Genomic DNA, 13,474 nt, shown 5'->3' on the forward strand with positions numbered 1-13,474 from the left:
TGAAAACTTTTTTATACTTATTCCTTATACCCTAAGGCTGACCTCTATTATTTTTGGCGCATGCCGACCCCCTGGGAGAGAGAAATGAAATGAAATGAAATGGGGTTTAACGTCCTACTGTTCTGCTTCTATACTGGTCTAATGAAGACGGGCATACGCCATACAGTGTGCTATGAGGGAAATTTTGCCCGGGCAGCGGCACTATCGCCTACTTTTATAACGAATTCCAACTGCCAGGGGATCTTTTACGTGCATTCCAATATATACACGGGACCTCGGTTTTTCGTCTTATCCGAAGGAGTAGACAGCTGTCCTTGTCAGCTGGGACAGAGCCACGGCCAATGTTTGTGTGTCTTGTGTTTCGCCTACAGGCCGGAATTCTTTAAATATCCTTTTGAAACTTTGCATACCTATTTCTGATACCCTAAGGATGACCCCTATTGGGTTTTTTTGGGGTGATTGCCCAAACCCCAGGGACAGAGCCACGCCCATTTTTCTTTGTGTCTCAGTGTGTTGCCTACATGCCACGATTCTTAATGGATCGTCTTTGAACTTGGGATATGTATTCCTCATAGCCTAAGGATGACAACTGCATGTCCCGATCCCCAGGGGATGAACCACGCCCATTTTTTGTGTTTATCGTTTACCGGCCGCAATTCTGAATGGATCAACTTGGTACTTGACATATGTATTCCTTACAGCCTAAGGGCGTAAACTATTAATTTTGGTCAATGCCCCGATACCGAGGGGCAGAGCCACGCTCAATTTTTGCCTTTAGCGCCTGAGGGACAATTCTGAATGGATTATCTTGGAACTTGATATACTTATTCCTTATACCCTAAGGATGGCAACTATTGAAGTTGGTGCATGCCCCCCCCCCCCCATTTCCGCGGTGTCACACCATCTTTTTGTTGATATTTTGTTTGTAAATGATATACAGGTCGCAATTATTAACAGATTTGTATCCAATTTGGAATGATTCAGCATAGGGTTGTACCTATATTTATTGGTCCATGTCCAATCCCCAGGGTTTTATCTACGGGCTGGAATTCTAAATGGAGCATATTTATTCCTTATACTGTAAGGATAGCAACTATTTATTTTGGTGCATGTCCCGACCCCCTGGGGCAGTGTCACACCCACTTTTTTGTTAATATTTTGTCTGTAAATTTGGCAAAACAAACCCAACGCCTAACCTTCTTTGCCTCTTATCATATTACAGCCATTTCATATTCCATTCTCTTCATTTTAAAAAGTACCATATCGACCAAAGCAGGAATGTGGGCGTATATTGCTGCGTAATCGATGCTTTTGTTTGATTTAATCATTAACGAATGTGCCAGGAAAGAAAATGATAGATTGGAAAGAAACATACTTTCCAATGATGTGTAATACGATAACTGGAATTTCGTATTAAGACCCGTATTTTGACATTTTATATGATATTTTCTCAAGTTATGATCGAAAATGTGCCAGACAATAATAAATTATTCGCAAAAAGAAATGAACGCCTTTTTCACTGATATGTAACATGATTTCTGAGTTTCGTATTAAGACCCATATTTTGATATTGCATTTGTCAAGGTTAAATAAATTGCTTTTAGTGTGTTGGCTCATAGTGTGCCAGGTTTATCCCGGCGTCGTTTCCGTATTATGTTAATAAGTTGCATGATATCCTACATTGACATGTCAAAGAAAGTGCTGTGCGTAAGATGCTTTGCAGAAAGCGTGAGGGACAAATGAGATGCGACAGAGAGCAATTAATGTAAAATGTAATGGGTGAAATGTAAAATGTTGAACCGTCCACCCCCACCCCCCAAACAGCATTTTTCAATGAAACATTTATCATATGACACATTACATTTGATGTTTTACATTTAAAGATGCATTATGTATACAACATTTAGATAAAGAGCTAGCTGTTCTTGATATAGTAGTTCGAAAATAGATAATGTAAAATGAATAATTTGAAAATTTCATTCAAATTACTCTATTGCGAGCGAAGATATTAGCATTTGAAGACGTGTGCAATAATTTCAACCACCTTACTGGTTGTTCGAAGCTAAGTCTCGCTCCTCCATTTTTAGCTTACATCAAAATAAGGCTGAACTGTTCTAATCTATTTAATATCGGAGAAATCCGATGCCGATGAATTTTGGGTAAAGACTTTGCTGTCACTCTGTCGAATTCACCCACTAAATATTATACGTTGTAAAGACCTTGGTGACGTACAGGATCGCAAGATAGTCGCAAAACTAGGACAGTGTCGAGCTTTATATTTAGAAGCTCGTGCCCAGGATAGTCTTACGTTTTATTCTCTTTTGCTGCTGTGACCCAGAATAGTATGGCATCTGTTATTTGTTGGAGTCATGACACAAGATCGTAATGTCACATAAATAAAAGCTATTGTCCCCACAACTTGGCAGACGCATTGTCAGTAACTATTGAATTAACATCCAAATTTCTATTTAAGACTATACGGACGGATACAGAGACTGTAAATATGCATCATTTTACGTTCATAAATTGTCGTGTAATGCAATACAGGAATTATTTTGAACAAGCCAACATCCTTGTTGTAATACTCGTCCTGGTTTAACACATTTGGCTACAGATTGTAACTTCCCCATCAAACTAGGTATCTCACGCATAGCCGCCACTTGTATTTGGACAAATGACCTAATCCCAGGCACTATCCAGCTTGTTATTCTTCTAAAAAATGGTGTCGAAAACGCCACGCTGGGTTCCGGGTCCATCACTATCGCACCTGCTTAGCCCATATATCCAGTTCATTTTAAATAGAACCCGGGGGTTAATTCGATTGTCATTGAAATAGTATTAAATAAAATACCAATATATCACAATCTGACACCTTTAAAGTAGATTGGCGGACTAGTTCCTGTATAAATCTAATTCATTCCCAATTATCTAAATGTTTCAACATGTCTTAACTGAGGCGTAGTCATCTCAGTAATTAATAACTTCATGGCCATTATTATTAAACATAAACGTCACCTCATTCAGAGGCGTACTGGGTGCCTCATAAATGCAAGAAACAAAAGTAACCGGGGATGTTTGGTAACACTCGAATCAAATGAGATTTCCAACCAGGGCATAGAGTGTGGGATGCCTGTGTGCCCTCCCTTCCGAAAAAGTGCCCTCGCTTTTGAAAAAGTGTACCCCCACCCCCGCCCCTTGAAGATGTGCCCAACACCCCCTTTTAAAAGTGCTCTCCCGTTTGGAATAGTGCCCTCTTTTCTGAAATAGTGCCCTACCTTCTGAAATAGCATCCCCCATTCTGAAAAAGTGACCTCGAAGTTCGAGTTACCTCAAATACTCATGAAAATACCCTCGTCAGTGTCATCATATTCACATGGTCCTAATGACGATGTTGGACTCTCTTTTCGTGTTGCCATCCCTTTGTTCCAACAAGATCCTGTGACCACTCCTCGCTGCTGGTGGCTTTCATCCTCAGTGGGACAGGAAACCGGTTAACACTTCTAGTGGTCGACTGAATGTGGCTTGTATTTCTCTGATTTCTTTTTCAATTAGGGCGTGCGACAGTCAACCTGCGCATGAAACAGTATTTCATGCAAAAGCGGGGGTTAAGGTTTGTCCCCTGGGAAATTTTGAAAATTACATCGCCGTAGATGAGATTTAGAGCACTTTCCTGTGGACTTACATAAAAACTGGAACCGATGATTTCGTTGTCTAAATCTGTGGATAAACAAATGAAATTGGGTTTGCATATTTGAATATCATGCAACCTAAAGTACCCCACACCAAAACAACCTACGCCCTTCATAAAATAACGTTTGTCATCCATAAAGTATTGGCCCCCTCCAAAACAACCACCTCCTCCATAAAACAGCAACGTCCTTCGTCACAATCCAGCTCTGTACTCTAGAACCCCTTTTGTTAATGAACTTTCACCCCCTCACACCAGCCATCATTCTATATAACATACCCCGTCTTTCATAAAACATCCCGGATCTCCCAATGGCTTATAAGTTACATATTAATGATCCTTGGAACATTTTCCACATCTTGATTTTAAAAGTTCATTAGAAAACAGCCGATTTGATGATTTACCGGGAAGTATTTATTGCGCACAATCAGGGGGAAACTGTAAAAAAAAATGCAAACAGCAAATGGGGGGTGGGGTGGGTCTGCCAGCCGAAAAAAGTGGAAGAAAAAGTGCATTTCCGGGTAAGAAAATTGGGTGGTCTGAGTTCTACAAGAAAAAAAGCATTTCCGGGTAAGAAAATTGGGTGGTCTAACAGAGTTCTGAAAGAAAAAAAAACATTTCCGGGTAAGAAAATTGGGTGGTCTAACAGAGTTCTGAAAGAAAAAAAGCATTTCTGGGTAAGAAAATTGGCTCACTCATGATAGAAACGATCACTACTGCAAATCAATTTTGACGTAAGAAAACGTTTTGACGTGCTGCCGTTTTTACCAAGGTGTGTCGAATTAGTGGTCGAATCCAAGCGAAGATAAATTCAATTTTAAAATGCTTGAGTCTTGGGTCGCTGGTAAATAAATTATGAAAGAAAATGCTATTTTTAACGTTTGAAGATTTTTAAAAAGATTAGTAAATTAGCCTTAGTGTGGCCTTTTTGACCGGTAGTGCCAGTCGTGAATGAATTAGTTACGGCCTGTTAACCGAGACTACACAGGGATAACTCTTGGCAACAATGATGGCTACACTTTCGAAGTTTTGATAACTTTAACATGGGTGAGTTTTTAGCCTTTATTATTTTATTTGCAGACCGTCAACACCATTTTAATGCAAGTTCTTGCTCAGAGAAGAGAAGTTCTTGCATACACCCCTCAGAATACCCTATAAAACTATGTGATGCCTAGGATTCAGGTGGTTGCATGTATATCGTTCTGACGTGTTGTCAATCATTGTCATCGTCAATTTTAGCATAATTTCCCATTATCCTAGGCCCAAATCAGCTGCTTTTTCACCTCCCCTAGTGACTATATTTTCAAACAATTCCTTGAGACTAATGACTCATTATCAGGCGGATCATGTTATTCAGAATTTGGGCAAACTTTGATTTAAATTGTCCACTTTAAAGTAAACACTGCAGAGTGCAAAAAAAACAAAACAAAATTGTCCACACTGCTTAGTTACGAATAATTTATGAAGCCTGTTTATGACTGATTTTCTTCTGTTTTATACATTTCAGAGATGTGTTTGGATGAAGTTTGAAAATAGTGTGATGGTCATTTGAGCAGAATTTCTTGAAGATATTTGTCAATAAAGATTTGAGTTGAGGAAGATGGCTGAGCACAAAATAAAAAAAAAGTACACTGTAATATTTATATAGGCAGTTATTCGCCTTGTAAAATAGAGGGGTGTTATATATTGTCCAATCGACAGTGTCTAATCCACCAATCAAAACGCAAGATTCACCCTTAAGCATGTTACAATGCCGTGTCGATACTGTTTTTTTCCCTGTCTCGGAGGTGGTGTTTGGTAACTATGTTTTTAGGACAATTGTGATACTTAAGTGAATGGTGAACTTTGTGTCACAAGGTGACGACTGTGATTAACTTTATAATTCCTCCGGGAAAGTGAACTTTAATTTTGTGAAAACCCATGCTTTCTAACATGGCGGATCTCCATAGACATCGCGAACTCCGTGAACCGTGAACTCTGTGAACCATGAACTCTGTGAACTGTGAATTCCGTGACTCATGAACTCTAATTATTGAATTAGAACTGTCAACAAAGAAAACTGTCAACTTGTTTATGTTTGTACTGTAACTCCTGTTTCTTGTATATGTTTATTTACATAAATATTCATTAATATTTCAAAGCCTTATCATTTCATTCAAGTGTTATCCCGTGATTTGATCGACTGCCAATTTGGTTTGCCAGCCCACTCCGAATAAACACGTCGTGTGGAGAGGGTCAACATCATTTTTACCCACAACACCGCAGCATGCCGAGATGAGATTTGGGTAATCTTTTACTTCTTCACACTCTGGTCAAAATTGGTCAACCTGTGATCAGTAGAATTGAGTGGATATGGGAAAGCACAATAAATGAATAGATACAAGCCTAAGTTCATATATTTTAGTCTGTCTCTGCATATGGGCAGTCTTAGAGTATCTTTGCTAATAATTCACCCTCAGAATTTTGTCGAACATCAACTCAATATAAATACTGTATCTTGTCATTTGTTCTATTGCTCAGCCTTTTAGTAGTTAGGTATTGCACATACTTTTGGGTGGTCTAAAATGAGATATTTCAAGAATCGCATTTTCTTGCACAAGATTTTAGGGTGGTCTAATAAGCAACTGTGAGGAACACATTTTCTTGCGCATGATTTTTGGGTGGTCAATTAAGCAACTGTAAAGAACACATTTTATTGCGCAAGATTTTAGGGTGGTCATTCTTAAAAATGAAGGTGCATATTTTTTTATGCAAGATTTTAATGGGTGGGTGGTCTACCCAGGTCCAGTGCATATTTTTCGACTTGACGTATGATGTTTTTTTTACTACTGCCCCCCCAGCACAATGTAAGTGATTCGGTGATATGAGAGTAAAATACGCGAAATTTCTGAAGAAACGCAAGTTTGAGCTGCCATCTTGGATCCTTGTGAAGCGATCGGCGGAAGGATACATCACGCGACATACAAAGAGGTCGACGTTTGGCCGGCAAGTTTTCCTATATTAGGTTCTTAGACACGAGGTCAGTTCTGTGTGCTAGACACTAAATTGCTATAATTTCCTCCATAAATAATGATTCAGTCATTTCGTCATATTGTGTCGTTATTCCTACTATTTTATCAGTTTGTACAGGTTAGAGATAACACCCTCTGATCAATTACTTTCTGGTGTATACATATTGATTTAAAAACTGTCTATGCAAAATCCAGGCCTTTTTCTCGAATACCAAATGAAATCGATCATAAGCCACTGGGCTTTAACCATTCTTCTTTATGACTTTAACCATAGGGTATGGTACAGCTCCTTCCAACGTATATCTTCTTTAATACGAACATTTTCATAACCTCTGCATGTAAGGCCCTCACAAGCCTATGTGGCGACCCAGGGCAATTCTCCGCCCCCACCCCCGCATACTGTAACTGCTGTGTTGTTTAAGATTTTATTTGTTTACACTTTTAACACTTTATCTAAATAACTATTTATTAAATCAACCCATGCCCCCTTATACTTTCCATTTGATCGAATAACCCTATACTATGTCTTGGAAAAATCACCATTCAACCCAGCGCCGGATTAACTATGGTGGGGGCCTCAACCTAACAGAAGTGACCAAACCTTAGGTAGTATTATTCAGCGCATATGAATGTAACTACATCAAACCTAATGTTAAGTCGGTAGGGGATAAATAACGGGAGACTGATACAGAGAGTCATATCCACGAAGGCGAAAGCTGTAACGTTACGACATAGTAACCGACTTGAGTTCATTTTGACGAACGTCGAACACTGTCAGAACCATACCATAATGCAACATTCAATCAATTTCACTATCGGTAGTGGCACGCCTAGTCAAAAACCTGTTACGGTTCAGGTATGATACATAATAAAAAGAAATCGCACCAACACTCGCATAAAAGGATCATAACGTTAACAGTCCCCGCAAAAATCCGCGTCCTAGCCTGATACAAAATTAAATGCGTTAAGTAATGTAATCTATACAGAAACAACACATATATATTATACACACCAAATTATCATATAACAAGCCAACAGTGAGGCTGATGCCCCCCGACGAAATCCAAGAAATAACAGATGACACATTAATTGCACATTATCTTTTTCAAAAGTCTCGAGTAATCAAACTGATTATCTATGCTTAGTCTAAGCATAAAATGTTCACTATCAAACTCAGGTTTTGAAGTATCTGGTAGTGAGTGAAACTATACACTAAGTCTCATCACTTTCCATCAGTTACAATCAAAGTAATCTTGTCCCAAAGAATTGACCAAAGAAATTGCTTAGCTCAGCTTAGCTTTAATGGGAAATATTAAGCCCAAGCCGTTGCCAATCACTTCCGTGTCAATGTTCGGACCATCTACAGGCTTCAGCAACGCTTTCGGGCCACCAACACCACGGATGATCGCCATGTTGTGCGACAGCACGTGCAGAATCCCTTCACACAGGCATCTGAGACAGCACGTCAGACGTACAGTACCGATACAGTGCGCCGACGTCTCACCAGAGAGAACATCCATTGCCGTAGACTTTACCGTGGACTGATCCTCACCCCTCACCATCGACGTGAACGTCCAGTTTGCCCATCAACACCAGAACTGGCGACACAGGCGATGAGAGTCGGTATTGCGTATCAACTGAAGATAACAGGACCAGAATATGGCGTCGACGTGACCAGCGTTATTCTATAATAATAATAATAATACAAACTTTATTTAATGAGGCAACGTATTTAGTTTGCAAAAAAAACTAATCTTCCATAGGTCCCTCCTAAGCTACAAAGACATATATACATGTAATATCAGGATAAATTTAAAATCATTTGAAATGCAATAGCATTTTAAAGTGGGAAGTTTGATAAGTCACTCCCAAACTCCCAAACTACAAAACATATACATTATACAAGTAGAATATAGGAAGAACACTATAATTACACACAAAATAAAATAAAATGCAGTTGCAAGTTAAAAATAATAAGTATGTCATCAGTTGAATATTATGGTTCCTTCAGTGTGCAAAATAAATGACTTTTCAGTTTAATCTTAAAATTTCCAACATTTTTACACATCTTTTTATCAAAAGGCAGATTGTTCCATAAAAGACATGCAGAATAATGAAAAGTACGTTTCATGGATTCCGTTTTGCATTTTTGAAGAAAAAGAGATTTACTGGTCTGTGAACGGAGCAAGATATCCGTTTTGGAAACAAGAGATTTCTCAATAAAATAGAAATTTAGATAAAGTGGAGTATTAAATGTAATAATTTTGAATGCTAAGACAATTTTATTGTAAAGAATCCTCTGTGTAAGGGTAAGCCAACCGAGTTTAGTAAATAAAGAGGTGGACGGAGTTTCAATCGGTGCATCAAGAATAGTTCTTGCTGTCCTCTTTTGTAATTTTACAAGAATGTCTAATCTACTTTTGGTATAGCATTTCCCCAAATAATAGAGCAATAATCAAATATTGGTAGTATGTAACTGTTATAAAACAAAATTCTTGTCTCGTAAGGTAAATGATCTTTTATATTTAGGAGAAATATTTTTGATGCAAGTTTTTTTAGACATATCTGCTATCTGTGCTTCCCAATTAAGGTCTTGGTCAATTTGAATTCCAAGTAATTTTGCGGTAGTAACCGTCTCAATTTGGGGAGGTCCAAGCATAATGGTTTGGGGTGGAATCTGCCTAAACCAGAGAATGGGTCCTGTGGTGTTCCAAAATCTTGGTCCAGGGAGAGGAGGCGGCATCACAGCAGTGCGCTACATTGATCAAGCTCTCAGACCGCACGTTATACCACATTTCGCACGTCATCGAAACAACGTTTTCCAGCATGACAACGCCCGTGCCCACACCACCAGAATTACTCGGGACTTACTACAACAGAACGTTGTTAACGTCATTCACTGGCCAGCCCTTAGTACGGGCTTAACCACGATTGAACATCTTTGGGATGAAATTCAGGGGAGACTTAATAACGTCGTACCGAGACCAAACACAGCCGATGGATTGCGCCAGGCTTTTCTGAGAGTGTGGTGCCAGGTGCCAGTGGCGTTCATCAATCGTCTGGTCCATTCCATGTTATTGACACTCACTGTGGACACACCAGATACTGATTTATAGACTGTGTATAGACTGTAAACCTTCTCGTAATGTCTTGGAATTGTGATGAATTAATCACTAATCTGTCAACATACTGTTCACAAAAAATTGCTTTGGTCAATTTAGTAAGTCATTTTCTAGAATGATTTGATTAACGTGCATCTCTGATTTTGAAATCGTACTGACGTTTTTTTTTTTGTTTTTTTTTGGGTTTTTTTTTTGGGGGGGGGGGGGTGCTGTTTAGAGTATGTTAATAAATGCAACCTTTAGAGTATTTACAGTCAAAATATTAACAAAAGAGTGGATACAGCACTTCCAAGGGGCTCGGATCATGCACCATAGTCAATAGTTACAGTTCTTTGGCTATAATGATATGCCAAGATCCGAGATGATCCTTCAAAATTGCGGCCTGTATAGGAAAAACAGAAAAATTGGGCGTGGCTCTGTCCCTTGGGGTCGGGACATGCACGAAAATCAATAGTTGCCGTTGTTAGGCTATAAGGAATACATATGCCAGCTTCCAAGACGTTCCATTGAGAATTGCGGCCTGTAGGCAACCCGCAGAAAAATGGGTCTGGCTCTGTCCCTGGAGATTGGACATTCATCAAAACAATAGGGGTCATCCTAAGGGTATAAGGAATAGGTATGCACAGTTTCAAGAGGATTTCAAGAATTGCGGCCTGTAGGCGACACACACACATTGGGCGTGGCTCTGTCTCTGGGTGTCGGGCATGCACCAAAAATAATTGAGGTCATCCTTTAGTGTATAAGGAACAAGTTTACTTGGAGACAAGAATTTTATTTCAGGGAGACAACTAGATTTAAAGCCCCTACGTAAACAAATCGAAAGTAGTAGAAGGACCGGTTGAATTTGTATGAATAGTTAGATATTTATTTCTTTATTGTAGTGAGTCGCTGTTTATTGTCACTGAATCGCAGTTTACCAATTATCATATTCATAGTAGAATTGAACTTTGTAGAAAATAGACAATTGACAATTGAAGAATATTATTGTGAAATATACAAGTATATAAAGCTGTGAATATAGACCTTTGGTGTTTTTTTTATTCAGTATAAGTGTATATGACAGTATAATATGCAGAATTTAACATTTATCCGATATCCGATTAAGAGAAGCGATTAAGCGAGAAGAGACAGAAGTGAAAAATATTATGGCTAAATACTCGGAAGAGCTGGCCTCATATGAGGCAGGAGTGGAAAAGAGAAAATTAGATATCGAAATACGGGCACATAAGAAAATAAAAGAAATACAACTAAATGCTCGTCTAGCAGAAACACAAGCCCACGTAGTGGATGACGCAATATTTTGTCTAGGAAGTTCGGGTGATCAAGGTGAAGAGACACCAGCACCACATGGAATAGCTGCATGGGGTGATCAGTCAACAAATATGTTGAACGCTAATGCCGCAGAATTTACACCAGTCAGACAACCTCAGTTTGAATTCACAGAAGAACAAAATCGATCGCCAATACAAACCGTTTTGTTGAAATTGTTAATGTTACAGGCTATTGATCATATTAAGTTTTATGGTAATCCTGCCGATCACCCCTTGTTTCGAGGAAGAATATGCACTTATCTTGAGGATGGTTTGTTAGACGATGCTCAGAAAATAGAATTTTTGTCGAAATTTGTAGCTGGAGAAGCCCGTGACGTATTAAATAGAATATCTGGCTGCTCCTACCATTCAGCCATTTCTGCCTTGGAAGGAAGATACGATCATCCAGCAACCGTTGCTGCTTATCAGGACTTATTAATGAACCGAAGTTGGGAAATTCTGATTTCAAGGGTCTGCTCAAATTTGCTGAACAATTGGATTCTGCTACCTTGAAATTATCTGGAGAATATGAAGTGGAAGCAAGTACTTTATCGAATTTAAAAATGATTTTCTCTAGACTGCCCTCATACCAGATTAATAAGTGGGGCGATTTTTGTTATTCAGTAAGGCAGAACAACGCAACTACTAAGCTTAGGGACATAGCTTATTTTGTACAGAAACAGGCATCAATTAAAAATGAATCCGACTTTAATTCAAGAAACTTCAAGATTTATATTAATGAAGCCCTGACTAAGAAGCGATCAAATTTATTTCGGAAAACAATAGACCTGTATAAAAACAAACTTATAGACAGTTGCTGGACTTATGACTGCAGAATTATGGTTAAATCGCTTGACAGCAAGCTATCTACAATTAATGACGATACCGACCTAAACCAGTTCATAAAGCCACGGAACTCTCTTGACATGGCAGCACCTGCTACCAATCATGTTTTGCTTGCCAATGAACAGACATGGTTAAAATCAATAGACTCAAGCCACATTGATCCGGCTCCAAATACTAACCAAGAATTGGGTTCTAGGGGTCCGTTAGCATCTACCCCTGCTAATAGAAATTACGACACTTCCTCATTATGATGGTTTCCAAACCGTAGGCGCGCGTTCTAGAAGATCAAATGTTATTCCCTTTGCTGACGATAATCGGTTTAGACTATCAACACCTGATCGGTATAACAGACGCTAGGACATTCCCAGGGATCAGTTAACAGATTATATTTCTATAACTGTATGGAATATTCATGGATTGAATTCTGTAATTGACGATAATTCATTTATAAATTACTTATCTGATTTTGATATTGTACTGTTGTGTGAAACCTGGTTGAAAAACAGTAATGAGAGTTTTACTATCGAAAACTTTTCACCAGGGGTGTTTGTGAATCGCGGTAACTTGTATAAACTCGGTAAACGCAATTCAATTTGTGGTGGTCTAGCTGTTTTTCACAAACCAAGACTAAACAACTATGTGTCTATAGTTAACACTGAGCCGTTGGCTTTATGTGTCGTAAAGTTAGATCGTTCTCTGTTTGAATCTTTTGAAGATGTTTATATTATTTTTGTTTATATCTCGCCTGATAATAGTTCATTTTACAACATATGTAATTTTGATATATTCCTTGAAATAGAACATATCTATGTTAAATATTTTAATATAGGTGAAGCACTAATATGTGACGATTTCAACAGTAGAAAAAGAGATGAATCAGAACGAATAGAAAATGATCATTTAGATAGATATATTGGTACATCTGTCACAGATTGTAATAATGACTATACTATCCGTCGAAAGTCCCAGGATAAAGTTTTAAACCTGTTTGGTAATAAATTAATTGATTTATACAAATCAACTAACTGTCTAATCGCCAATGGCCGGCTAGGTGGAGATAGAAATTTAGGAAAATTTACCTTTTGTTCGCCAAGAGGCACCAGTGTTATAGATTATCTTTTAGTCCCAAGAGATTATTTAGATTATATAATTTAGATTATAATTTTGAAGTTTTAGATGTTACAGAGTTTTCGGACCATTCACCACTTAAATTTAGATTAGGAGTTAAATCTCTAAAATATATAAACATAACTAAACAAAACGCCAGTGAATATAAGACGGTTGAACTTTTTGTTAGGTGGGATTCATCTAGGATTAACGAATTTCGCGATGTTGTTATTAGCAAGTACGATTCTTTAAACAACGTTGTATTGACTAACAGCCTGAATGGTAATATTCATAGTCTAGTTAGTGAAATCACTGATGTTTTCAATGATATAACGGTTTCTTTATTTGGCAAAACTAAAACCAACTTCAATGCCATTCGAGCTGGAAATC

Source organism: Patella vulgata, chromosome 3 (genome assembly GCF_932274485.2).
Source record: "Patella vulgata chromosome 3, xgPatVulg1.2, whole genome shotgun sequence".
In the NCBI taxonomy this organism is placed as follows: Eukaryota; Metazoa; Mollusca; class Gastropoda; family Patellidae; genus Patella; species Patella vulgata.